We start from the raw sequence: 13,757 nt of genomic DNA on the forward strand, positions 1-13,757 counted from the left end.
AGGGCTCCATCTTCATGACCTAATCACCTCCTGATGCCTTTACCTTGAAGCTTAGGATTTCAATATATAAATTTGGGGGAACACACGTGCACACCACAGCACCCTCCTCTGAGCGCCTTCTGCATTTGGAAGGCACAGACCCACCCAGCTGCAAGGATGTGCTCTGCCTCCCTGAGCTGACTGGGAACTATTAAAACAAGAACTTCATTTTTTTTTTTTTTTTGGTAGAGTGGTTTCCAAGTTGTAGCTCAGTGCCTTGGCTTACAATAGATGTCCGATATATATTATTGAGTAAGTAAAATAATAGATTCCTTAGTTTTTCTATGGAATGGGGAAAGACCCTCTCTGATGTCCCCCATTCATCAAGGGCTGCACTCATATTCTTGTAGGGCCTGGGCTGTCCTTGCCCTCTGTGCCAACACCACCAGCCTCAGCCCAGCCAGGGCTGAAGCCTCCCCTGGCCCCACAGAATCCTGCATGGAAGCCTCAGGCTAGGGTGGCCAGTGGGATGTAGCAGGACAAAGGGCTCCCGCTGGTGTACTGACTCCACAGCCTTCATTTATATGAAATGTGACTACATCACTCAAAACCTAGTGCCTGGCCTTGGTTGGTGCAGGTAATGATGATATAGGCTCATTTATGCAAGATTATCCTTTTATCACATTTCCAGACTCATTTATGAGGCTCATGTTTCTCCCCGAGGGCATCATCAAGCAAGTTAAGTTGTACTATTTCCCTCCCGCAGCGAACTGGCGGGAGCCTCCCTCATTGACGGATGAGGCCCGCTGCCTTTGCCAAATAGGGTCGGCGTGATGGATCTTTTACTTGTGAATATTATAGCTGGAAATTAGCATGTTTATTGAGGTAGAATGTGTTTGTTTACATTCCACTACCCATGGCATTACCTCTTATGACCTGACTTATTTAGTTGAGGATAAGCACAAATGATCCGCATTTTGGCACCCACAAAAAATTAATGAACTTCCAGATATAGAATTCAGCCTTAAGTAAACACACTAGCGAGGTGAGTGGGGCAGAAGGGCTGGGAAGGGGGCTGGGGAGCTGAGTGCTAAGCAGGTCAGCCCTCCTGGTGCTCTGCTCTGACCTGGAAGGGGCAGGAGGTCGGGGGTGGATGAAGGTGGGACTCTGTGATCTAGCATCCCCGAGCAGTGCCCAGGGCCAGCGCCCCACATGTCAGCTGAGTTGAGGTGGCTTCTGGGTGATGGAGGAGGGAGGTGAGAGAGGACCCGGGTTGTGAACTCCTTTCCTGGGGATTCTCCTCGGCTACCTGTGTCTTTGATCAGGAATGAGAAGCCTGGTCCAGGCTACAGACCTAGGGTGGGGAGGGAGGACGTGTGGACAAGGACGATGAAGATTCAGGTGAGGGATCACAGCACTTGAGAGTCCAAGCTGCCACCTGAGCCTGCTCCTCTCCTAAGCCTTCCGTCTGCTGTGTCTGTGAAACCCAGCTTTTCTCCCCACCCTATTTGCTTATAGGCACCATGATCTTGGGTGAAAACACTCACTAACTCAACATTTTCTTGTTTAATTTATTTTTTTTATTTTATCAAAAAAAAAATTTTTTTGAGATGGAATCTCGCTGTGTTGCCCAGGCTGGGGTGCAATGGCGCAATCTCGGCTCACTGCAATCTCTGCCTCCCGGATTCCAGAGATTCTCCTGCCTCAGCCTCCCGAGTAGCTGGGACTACAGGCATGTGCCGCCACGCCCAGCTAATTTTTTTGTATTTTTAGTAGAGACGGGTTTCACCATGTTCGCAGGATGGTCTCCATCTCCTGACCTCGTGATCCACCCGCCTCGGCCTCCCAAAGTGCTGGATCACAGGTGTGAGCCACTGCTCCCAGCTAACATTTTCTTATTTTAGAAGAGGAAACTGAGGTTCAGAGAAGTAGAAGGATTTGGCCAAGGTCTTGGAGGTGGAGGCAAACCAGAAGCCTGGCTCCCGAGTCTCCTGCTGCCCACCTGATGTAACTGCCCAAGGGGTTCACCTTGCCACTGCCTAGACAGAGCCGATTCATCAAGACAGGGGAATTGCAATAGAGAAAGAGTAATTCATGCAGAGCCAGCTGTGTGAGAGACCGGAGTTTTATTATTACTCAAATCAGTCTCCCTGAGCATTTGGGGAGCAGAGTTTTTAAGGATAACTTGGTGGGTGGGGTGAGCCAGTGAGCCAGGAGTGGTGACTGGTCAGGGATGAAATCACAGGGAGTTGATGCTGTCTTCTTGCGCTGAGTCAGTTCCTGGGTGGGGGCCACAAGATCAGAGGAGCCAGTTTATTGATCTGGGTGGTGCCAGCTGATCCATCAAGTGCAGGGTCTGCAAAATATCTCAAGCACTGATCTTAGGAGTAGTTTAGGGAGGGTCAGAATCTTGAGGCCTCCAGCTGCATGACTCCTAAATCATAATTTCGAATCTTGTGGCTGTTAGTCCTACAAAGGCAATCTAGTCCCCAGGCAAGAAGGAGATCTGCTTTGGGAAAGGGTTGTTACTGTTTTTGTTTAAACTATAAACTAAGTTTCTCCCACAGTTAGTTCTGTCTATGCCCAGGAATGAACAAGGACAGCTTGGAGGTTAGAAGCAAGATGGAGTCGATTTTGCAAAGGTGGTTTCAATCCTTCCCTTTGGGGTTTATAACACCTTAATCTTAAGGTGTAGTCTATAAGGATGAGAAAAGGCCGTCGATCACTCTGGCTTCTTCCTGCTGATAGGGGACGTAGTGGGAATGGGAGTGAATGCCAAGGTGAGAAAAGTGGAACCGCTTTCTAACTGTCTGAGTGTACTCATGCAGGCCTGGCTGGGCTTCCAAGGCTTGTGTGGGAAAAACATTAGTGCTCTCATCTATAGTTTTACTACAATGTTTAAGTGAACAGCCTACTATAAGGTAATAATGAGTCCTAGGATTAGAAGTACAATTCCCAATTTTAAAAGCAAAGATTTGAAAACATTAGTTTGGGGACTTCTAACCCACAAAGAATTTAGAATTTAGTCTAAACTGCAGAAAAAACCTCAAGAACAGTTAACAACAATGCACTATAGTTTTCTTTTGAAGCATAATTTTTCTCTCTCCAGTCTCCATTTTTATTAAAAACAAATCATGATAGAACTGATTTGTTTACAAAATAATACTGTACTTGGCTTGACTATTTGCATAAAGTACAGCAAGAATAATTATTTTTCGCTTAGGCTTTTTAAGTTGGCTTTGATAGAACTCTGTTCCATGAAGAATCTCAGATAAGACTTTTTAAAAGCTGAGCCCAGCCATGGGTTTGTACCCTCAAATACCTATGAGTTTGGCAAATTCCTCTCCTTTTGATGTTCCAAGGTAACTTGGGATTTCTGGGCCTGTTAGAAAGTGACATTCTTTACTTACCACAGGTCAGAAATCTTGTACAGGTACTCTGTGTGGACAAGGTATGAGGCCAGATGCCCCAACGGGCTTTAATTGGTGCTATAAGTCAACTTTGATTCTTTAAAGGAAGCATGCCATTCCAGTCAAAGCCTTGGTAAAACAACCAATTTCTCCAATTGTGTCCTGTTACAAAAGAAAACTGATTCTTATTGCACTTATGCAATACTGCCATAAATTGAGAATACTCACAAATAGTTTCCAAATTCTGGAGAAATCAGGTAGAAAGGAACAAATATGCTTCAAATTTTGTTCATAGGAGTGTACTTTACTCACTTGTTAAAAGTTGCAAATAGCTCTAAAGAAATAAGTTCTCTTGACTCCAAAAACAAAAGGTTTAGCAGTGTTTAACACATTAGCTCTCCATGAGAATCCTAGAAGTTTGGTTTTTTCCTCTATTCCAACAGCACAATTTTTAAAGTTATCTGAGAGCTGCACTCAGAGTCTTATATCTGATTATAAATTGCCTTTTGAAAAGGACCAAAGCAAGGCAAAATGTCTGTGGGTGACAAAAGTCTATAGCCACTATTAAAGCTACAATTGACTAGGAAATTTGGTTACTTCTGTGGAATACAACAATTTTACATAACAATTATAATTATTGATAATGTACACTAAATTATATCAACATTATAGAAGTTTCCTATAATTGTGGACCACATACCAATAACATATTTATACAAATACAGTCCAAAGAAAACCAAACATCATTCACTCTTCTATTTGAAAGATTTTTTTCTATCCTAATGTCACAAACTCCCAGAGTTATTTATCAGAAACCCGTATTTAAGAGCATCTGGGCCAGGTGCAGTGGCTCATGCCTGTAATCCCAGCACTTTGGGAGGCCGAGGCAGGCAGATCACCTGAGGTTAGGAGTTTGAAACCAGCCTGGCCAACATGGTGAAACCCTGTCTCTACTAAAACTACAAAATTAGCCAGATGTGGTGGTGCATGCCTGTAATCCCAGTTACTTGGGAGGCTGAGGAAGGACAATCACTTGAACCTGAGAGGTGGAGATTGCAGTGAGCTGAGATCGTGCCATTGCACTCCAGCCTGGGCAACAAGAGAGAAACTCCATCTCAAAGAGCACCTGTTAAATTTTATAGCTGATTATAAAATCATCCTTTAAAGAGGAGCAAAGTGAGACAACAATTGTCTGTGGATGACAAAAACATTTTAGGGTAGCCACAGTTAAAGGCACAATTGACAAGGAAATTTACCTCTGTGGCACACAGTCATTTAACATAATAATTATAATTATTACTGATAACATATACTAAGTCATATTAGAATTATAGCAATTTTACATAATTTTGGAACATATACCAATAACACATTTACACAAATATAGACCAAAGAAAGCCAAACACCTTTTCATACTTGACAATGCTTCCTGCATGATTTTTGTACCAAATAAGCCAAATGTCATTTTTGGACTTTAGAGGACTTAATATTTCAAATATTAGGTTAGAAAGAGACAAAATTTATAATTTGATTTGGGAATGTTTGTCATATATCAAAGGTTTAAAACACTGGATATCACAAAATAGAATCTCAGGTCACCATAAGTCATTCATCTGGCCAAAATGATAACTCCACAAAAATTAAAAAAAAAAACCTTTACTCTGATAGAGGAGACTTAGCTTTCCAAACAAGACCCAGTAATGATAGCATGAGGCTAACTGCATTTGTCTCTTCTCTCTCCTCCCTTTTTTCCCTGCCATTTACCCAAAGGAGAAAACAAAGCCCTTTCATTATCTTTTAACATTACATAAAAATCATCTTCAAAAGAGAAAACCAAATTTCATTTTTGCATTAGTACATCTTTAATGTTAAAGGTAGTTTTTAAAATAAAATTTTATATCTTTATCCAGTTTTTTTTTTTTTGAGACGGAATCTCGCTCTGTTGCCCAGGCTGGAGTGCAGTTGTGCGATCTTGGCTCACTGCAACCTCCGCCTTCTGGGTTCACGCCATTCTCCTGCCTCAGCCTCCCGAGTAGCTGGGACTATGGGTGCCCACCACCACACCTGGCTAATTTTTTGTATTTTTAGTAGAGATGGGGTTTCACCTTGTTAGCCAGGTTGGTCTTGATCTCCTGACCTCATGATCTACCCGCCTTGGCCTCCCGAAGTGCTGGGATTACAGGCGTGAGCCACCACACCCCTCCAAGAATTTCATAAACTTTTTAGAACCCTTTACAATTTTCCATCAAACAGCAGATCAGTTTTCTAAGAACACCCTGTTATTCGGACAGATGGGCCCAGATTCTGGCCCCACAACAGTATCATTTTAATGTTTTAACCTACAGAAAAAAGCTAAATAATTTCTTTTAAATCTTAGCCAACTTGTGTATACTCACAGAATTTTTTAATAAGATTAACCCTTTACAAACCCTTTTCCCTTTGCTTAAACCTTCAGTTTTGTTCCATTACTCTTTTAGGTTAAGACAATCTTGAAAACCCCCTGAACTACACAAAATTACATTCCCTTTAACAAAAGCCATATTCCCATGCCTTCTTATCATCTTTTACCAAAAACACACACCCCACAAACCTTGTATGTAAAACTGTTTCTCCAGTGGTCTCAACTACATGTTACAATGTTAAATCTCAGCAACTTTTATTTTTAGTGAAAAACCTGGTAAGTGATTTTAATTATGTACTGGGGTGGAGCCTATGACATCTGACGGAAATGAAGATAAGGTCTGGCTCTTAGCATAGCTGGAGGGCCTGGCTCTCCATATGTCCCCAGGCCTTATCTATCACCTAATGCTCCAAAGTAGTAAATCAAACAATTTTCAAAAGTCAAAGAAACAGTTTGACCTTAAAGCATTTAGCAAATCTGATATCTGACCTTAATTTAGACCAAATGTCTACGTTTTCAAGACATTTTATTTTACTGGTAATTTTTAAAACTGTCTTTATTTCTGAAAGATTACTAAAGTCATATGAACCAAAAGGCATTAGTTTCTATTTTTCTGACAAAATATTTAAGTGCTTATTTTTCTAAGCCAATTAACCGGAGCTCTTTTATACAAACATCACACACACACACACACAACACATATGAATACAAACAGACAGAAGATTCAGCACTGGTAAGATTTTTCCTCTGCCAGTTTCTTAATTGGGTGACTGGCTTTAGGGTGGAGCCCTTGGAGGAACAGGGCCGGGAAAGCATGCATTTCTAGAGCCAAATAAGCAGCAAATAAGCAGTTGAAGGCAAAGACAGATCCCCAAAATTAAGGGTGCCATTTTATACTAGATCCTGGATCCCCAGCAGGAGGGCAATACTGCGGGAGAAGACCGTGCAGTGCTTCTACCCTGCATTCCATTCAAGGCAATCCAAAGCCAATCAGCCCATTTTGTAATCGGCCCATCTCTCACGGGAGTCTCATCTCCCAGTGGGGGGTGGGGATGCCTTCTTATCTTCCAGGTGGCCTAGAGCGTGCGTCTCTGATCCAAGTGTGCAGAGTCAAGTATCCCTCCACAACTACTATTAGCCACCCCCTAAAGTATATTTCCTACCTAGTTATCATAATGTGAAGTAATTTCTGATACCTCCAAAACTCAAAACCATCGGATAACACAATGCAAAACAGAACAGAGCCTTTGATTTTGAGAGGGATCTATCCGCTTTTAATTCCTGGGGTTTCATGAGGAAAACAGAGGGTGTTTTTTCCTCCAAAATGGGGTCTGTGGCACCTCCTCTGTTTTTCCCAAGGAGTCCCAGGCTACCAGAAGTTATCGTAGGGCCTCTCATGTGTGCATTAAGAGAGGCAAGACAAAAAAAAAAAAAATAGAGAAAAATAATACAGTCGACTGAGAAGGAAAAATCTTGTTCCAGAAAAACAAATTCCAAGAAGAGAAATACATAAGGGCCTTTTAAAAATACCTATAGCTTGTTTATCCACTTTAAATTAAGCTGACTTTTAACCATAGCACTCTTAAAAAATATCCTTTAAAATTTTTTTATTACCAGACTTTAGCCACACTAAGCGACCAATTTTTGGCTTTTGAATTCTACCACAGGTAACTTCCCACATGAAATTAATCAGTTTTAACTAAGGTTATAAATTAACCATGGACACATAGATGTCTCAAAGAGATAGTAAGCAGTTTCTTTTTTTACGAGATTTAGAATCTCCCCCAAGGTAGTTTAGAGAAAGGAAAGAAAATTCAAGACAGGAAATCAGAAGCTATCCATGGTGGGGCGGCAGAGGGCGGGGGAACCTCAATAAATGGCAAAGTTATATAAATAAAAAACCAGAAAGGAATTATTCCGGAAGCCGAGAATAGAACTCAGGCCGCCATTGTCAAAAAGCAAAGCCTCAGCTACTGAGTTACAGCATTGAGCAGTTTCTATTGCTCTTCTCAGAAGGAGCCTAGAGAAGCCAATTTCAAGCTTGCAAAGGCTTTTAACTGCTCAAGATAATTTTTAGGGCTAACATGAATCTCAAAATTCCTGTCCTCTGGATGGTGGAAACCAAGAGAAACTATCCACACATGGTCATAAGGTTAAACTCTTAAGGACACAAAACAAGACAAAGAAATTTCATCCGGTATGGGTTTCAGAGAACTGCAGCAAAGTTTGTAACTGACCAGCCTGCCAGGCTGGCTTGAAAAGTGGGCTTATAGGGGTCCTAAACCCACATTCTATCCTGTGATACCCCTCTCTCCATTACAGTACCAGAAAGACAAATTCTTAGCACAAAGTACACCAGATTTGCTACTGCCTAAGACTAGTCTCACAAATCCTTCTTCTATTAATCAAATCCTCGCAGAGAGACAAATAGTGACATTTACTGTTACCCAGACACAGAAAGAGATAGAGAGACTAGAAACTTGGCTGGGAAGAGTTTCTTACCCTTTTTGGTGGCATATTAGGTTTCCGGGTTCCCTTTCTCTGCAGCTTCTAGAAGAACGGAGTGGCTTCTGATGACCCTGCTTGCTTGTGCTATAGCTATGGGGTTCAAGCCACTTTACAAGAGAAAATCACCCTTTACCATTTTATGGAACCATAGGCAAGATTCTTAATTTGCAAGATGCTGCCCAACGGGCTGCATGGGGAACCAAATTAACATTTTCCATCCCAGCAAAACACACATAACAAAACAAACATTAGTCACCTCATTCAGCACCCAATGTCAGGCTGGGAAAGCTCAAACTATTTCCCTTTGGTCCCTGTTGTCTTTGACCTACTCCAGGTGGGGAGAGATGACTTCTGAAAAGTAATTCACAATGGGGTCTCTGGGCAAGGCGAAAAGCAGATAGTCACCCCAAGAGACAGGCCTTTAGGGCTCATCGAATGTGACCAGACAAATAAGGAGCGTTCTCTGAGTTAGACCGGCTGGACTTCCATCAGCAACCCCTCTGAGATCCCTTCCACATATACAAACACACACAAAGATGAGACAGACAGAAGGCCTTCCAAATCAGATCCCTAACCAAGGACTCCAAGAGTATGCCTTCCAAACTATCGTCCTATTCTCCGTCTGAGAAACCACCTTGAAATCCTCCTGATTGAGAAGTCTCCCAAACCAAGACTCTACCAGTTAGAACCAACCAAGACACCCCCAGGAGTCAAACAAATACCCCACAATGGGGCTACAGACACAGACACCCCATGGTGGAGCTACAAACAGACAACCCTCAATGGGGCTACAGACACCACACCACAGGGCTATAGAACCAGTTGGGGAAGAAAGGAGGCATTGGCAGCACCTAGGATACTCACCAATCTAGACATCCCATAACGGGGCTACAGACAGACACCCCACCATGGGGCTACAGACAGACATCCTGTGATAGGGCTACAGTTAAGGGACATCTCCCCAGGACTATTTCTCCATTGCAATTAAATCCATGAACATTGGGTCAGCAGTGCCCTGCCAGTAGAGTGAGTATCAGAGTCAGCCCCTAGTCCAAGAGAACTAGGTGGCCACTTGGGCTGGCTTCTGGATCCATTGCTGAAGAGGGGCCACTGAACCAGGGGCAGGAAGCCACAAGGGCAATCCTGGAAGAGCCCCCAAATTTGCAGCTGCCCAAGGGGTTCACCTTGCCGGCTGCCTAGACAGAGCCAATTCGTCAAGACAGGGGAATTGCAATAGAGAAAGAGTTATTCACACAGAGCTGGCTGTGCAGGAGACTGGAGTTTTATTATTACTCAAATCAGTCTTCCCAAGCATTTGGGAAGCAGAGTTTTTAAGGATAACTTGGTGGGTCGGGGGAAGCCAGCAAGCCAGCAGTGTTGATTGGTCAGGGATGAAATCATAGGGAGTCAAAGCTGTGTTCTTGTGCTGAGTCAGTTCCTGGGTGGGGCCCAAAGATTAGAGGAGCCAGTTTATTGATCTGGGTGGTGCCAGCTGATCCATCAAGTGCAGGGTCTGCAAAATATCCCAAGCACTGATCTTAGGAGCAGTTCGGGGTGGGGGTCAGAATCTTGTAGCCACCAGCTGCATGATTCCTAAACCATAATTTCTAATCTTGTGGCTAATGTTAGTCCTACAAAGGCAAACTAGTCCCCAGGAAAGAAGGAGGTCTGCTTTGGGAAAGGGTTGTTACCATCTTTGTTTAAACTATAAACTAAGTTTCTCCCAAAGTTAGTTCTGTCTATGCCCAGGAATGAACAAGGACAGCTTGGAGGTTAGAAGCAAGATGGAGTCAGTTAGATCTCTTTCACTGTCTCAGTCATAATTTTGCAAAAGTGGTTTCACTGACACCTTTAAGCCTGAGGCCTATCTTATAAGAAGGTACGGGGGTGGACCTTCTGGGATACTGCTTCAGGGACACATAAAGGCCTTGTCGCCTGTGCCTGGCAGGCAGATGCCTTTAGAGGCAATTAACTGCAAATGTATCTCACTACAGGTGAGGAAACCAAGGCCCAGAGAGATCTGGAGATTTTCCACAGTGTTCCACGGTCACACAATGAAACGAAGGGACAGATATTTCAGGAGCGCATTCTTGCATTTCTGACACACCAGAGCTTTCATATACAAATCTCCTCCCCAGTCTGTTGGCACTGCTGTGGACATCAGAAAATGGACTGGCTGTGCAGACACTGGAGAAGCAGGCAGATCTAGGGCCTAATATTTGTGAGAAGGGGCTAGGAACGTGGGGTCTTGGATCTTAGTGAAGACCCTGAGCTGAGGGGGTAGATTGGGGCCGGAGACAGATAGGAGTGGGAGAACATTGCTGCAGGCTGAGGGATCCCTCCTGGTGCAGAAAGGAGATGAGCAGATAGCTCTGACCAGCTCAGAGATCAAGTTTTTAATACTCTGATAGAGCAGGCAAGCCAGTACTATCAGTTATGGATAGTATTCAGCAGCAGGTAACCAAGACTCAAAAAGCTAAGACTTAACAAAAACAAAACACAAAAGATGAGGCATATCTTTCTGTCTTGCACTGTGAAATCCAGGGGTGATCAGAACTGGGGCCACAACTCCAAGGTACCGCCAAAGACTCTAGCGTCTCCTAGCTTTCTTCTCTGCCAAGTGCCTCTGCTAGTGGCTTTCACCCTCAAGGTCACCTTCTAATCACAAGGTGGCCATTGGCTCTCCAAACATCAGGGCCACATTCTAGGTAGGAGAAAGGAGGAGGGGGAAGGGTGCCTGGCAGCGGAGTCAGCTTCCTTTTGAAGGAGGCTTCTTGGAACCCCACCCAAGAAGGGAACAACTTTGGCTTTTGCCTCATTGATCAAAATTGGTCATGCGGCCAGCCAGAGCTATAAGGGAGGTTGGGAAATGCAGATTTTGTAGCTAGTTCATGGCTGCCCCAATCAGGGCTGTGTGAGTAAGGAAGAAGGAAATCACAGATATGGGGTGAACAGACCACAGTCTCTGCTTCCTTCCCATAATTTGCAGGTGAATAAACAGGCTCAGGGAAGGAAGCAATTTGTCAAAGATTGCAGATAGTCAAGGGCATACGTGAGACCAGACTCCAAAATTGCTGCCTCTGAGACTGGTGCTTCTTCCACTGTCTATACCTCTTCACTCTGTAGCCACACACCTGGCCCCAAACAATAAAGTTATTCTTTATTAAGCATTAACTGTGCATCAGGTACTATGATAAAGGTTTTTGAAGCTTGTTTTCATTTAATCTCATCACACCATTTAAGGTGAGCATTATACAATTCCCATTTAAAGAGGAAGCAACTGAGGCTCAGCTAAATTAGGTGACTGCTGCAGGTCACAGAACTGGTAAGAGCAGAAGCAAACTTCAAACCCAGGTTCCCGAACCAGGCTGTGAGCAGTTAGTGCTTGTGATTAAAATGATCCAGGGACACCCCCAGTAAGCTGCTGAGTGGAGGTGGGTCTCTCTCAGTGACTCTGTAGTGTCAGGAGTGCCTTTAGTCGGCCCCGAATAGTTGGGCAACAAGCCTGGCATCAACTGAGGGAGCTTCCAGCCCCCGCCCACCTGACCAGCCTCCCTCTCCACAGTTCCCCATTCCAGCCAATTACTCCTAATGGAGTGATATGAAATGTAACTAACTCAGGGAAATATCTGTATACTTTAATTAAATCAGTTTGCAATTAGCCATCTGAGTAATGAGGCTAAGGTGTTTTATCTCCCTGTGAGCCAGCGGGCTAGAGGAACCATAGGCAGAGGTACTTTGTGTGAATAGCGTGGTCCTGGGGGCTGAACTCCTCAGGGATATAGACGCAGGTGTTGGAAGCCCCAGGAGAGGGTTTGGCCCAAATCTACTATGATTAAATAAATATGGCACTTTAGAGAGGAGCTACTAATTTGTGGGACTAAATTTTTAATGGCTACAGCATGTTGTCTTATTAAAGAAATAGCGGGGACTTTCATCCAAACACTTCATGGCAAAGGGCTAAAAATTACACATGTCCACTGGGTGTCCCTGATATCCCCAGACATGGCAAATGCCTGGCTGGGCAGGTTGACCAGTGTGCAGCAAGGGGCTTTCCCAGGAGGCCTGCAGCTGGGATGGAGGCCAGGACTAGCGCAAGGTGGGTGAGGCGACTGCATTGAGAGCAAATGGGATGGAGGCCAGAACTAGGGCAAGGTGGGTGAAACGACTGCATTGAGAGCAAAATTTAAGGAGGCCTCCAAATACTCAGTAATCAAACAATACTTTTATTTGATATTTATTTTAATGATAATAAGCAAAATTTTAGAATTTTAAATAAAGACAAGGTCAGCAACATTGCCACGCATCACAGCCGTATTGGAGCCTCAGGCCAAAGGAAAAGTTGGTAAATAATACTAATCTTGTCTTTACTTAAAGTTTTAACATTTTGTTCAACATGGATTTTGTGCATTAATTTTGATTTTAAAAAAGACTGCATTAAAATAGAGTGTATCTTGATTAATGAGCCTTAGCTGTGTTTCTGGGGGGTGAGGCCTCACTCACTCCACCCCTGCCCCACACCTGCCACTGGGCTGCCCCTCAGTATTTGTGTCTTTTTCGGGAAGGTGCTCATTCTGTGTGCCCCTCCAAGACCCAGCTGGGTTCTTAGGGCTCTAAATGTTAAAAAACTTCATGGTGGCTGAAAGGGGGGTGGCACTTGGAACTCGAGACCCTTCAAGCAGAGAGCAGTCTCATGATGGCTCCAGCATGGCCCAGAGACCAGAGGCATCTGGCCTGAGGTCACACAGTGGGTTTGCAGCACAGCTCAAGCTGGAGCTGGATTTTCCTGTTTCCCTACAGGGCTCTTTCTCATGGGAGGAGGGGCAGGCCTTTCAGGTGATCCAGGGTGAGCGTCCCCACAGAGCCACCCTGCATACTGGAAGGCTCTAATAAGATGACCCAGGGCACGGAGTGTTGACTGGCTGTCCTGCCTACCCCCAGCGAAACCCTCTTCTCCCTTCCAGTGACTGGGCAGAGGCTGCCAAGTGACCCAGCTCTGGCCATTAAGACATAAGCAGAAGTTGCTGAGTGTGGCTAATGGAGACAGACTCAGCTTATGTCTCTCTGGCCCTTTGCTTACTCTCTGCTTCATTCAAGTCTTTGCTCTCTGTCACCTCCTCAGAAGAACCTTCCCTGACCATCTTATCTGAAATAGCAACTCCATCACTCTCCACCCCTTTTTCTTTTTTCTTTTTCTTTCTTTCTTTTTTTTTTTTTTTTTTGAGATGGAGTCTTACTCTTTCACCCAAGCTGGAGTGAAGTGATGTGATCTCAGCTCACTGCACCTCCGCTCCCCCAGATCAAGCAATTCTCCTGCCTCAGCCGCCTGAGTAGCTGGGATTACAGGCACCCGCCACTACACCCAGCTAATTTTTGTATTTTTAGTAGAGACAGGGTTTCGCCATCTTGCCCAGGCTGGTCTCCAACTCCTGACCTCAAGTCATCTACCTGCCTTGGCC

General features: G+C 44.2%; 1 long non-coding RNA gene across 2 annotated transcripts in view; it reads left to right on the forward strand.

The window, feature by feature from the left end:
* Nucleotides 1-13,757, forward strand: part of LOC134729082 (uncharacterized) — an 85,156-nt gene that overhangs the window by 35,136 nt on the left and 36,263 nt on the right. For both annotated transcript variants that reach the window (XR_010109945.1, XR_010109946.1), the window contains exon 2: nucleotides 1-13,757. This exon is cut by the window's left edge and continues 33,436 nt beyond it; it is cut by the window's right edge. This is a non-coding gene — a long non-coding RNA (uncharacterized LOC134729082).

Source organism: Pan paniscus, chromosome 16 (genome assembly GCF_029289425.2).
Source record: "Pan paniscus chromosome 16, NHGRI_mPanPan1-v2.0_pri, whole genome shotgun sequence".
Classification (NCBI taxonomy): domain Eukaryota; kingdom Metazoa; phylum Chordata; class Mammalia; order Primates; family Hominidae; genus Pan; species Pan paniscus.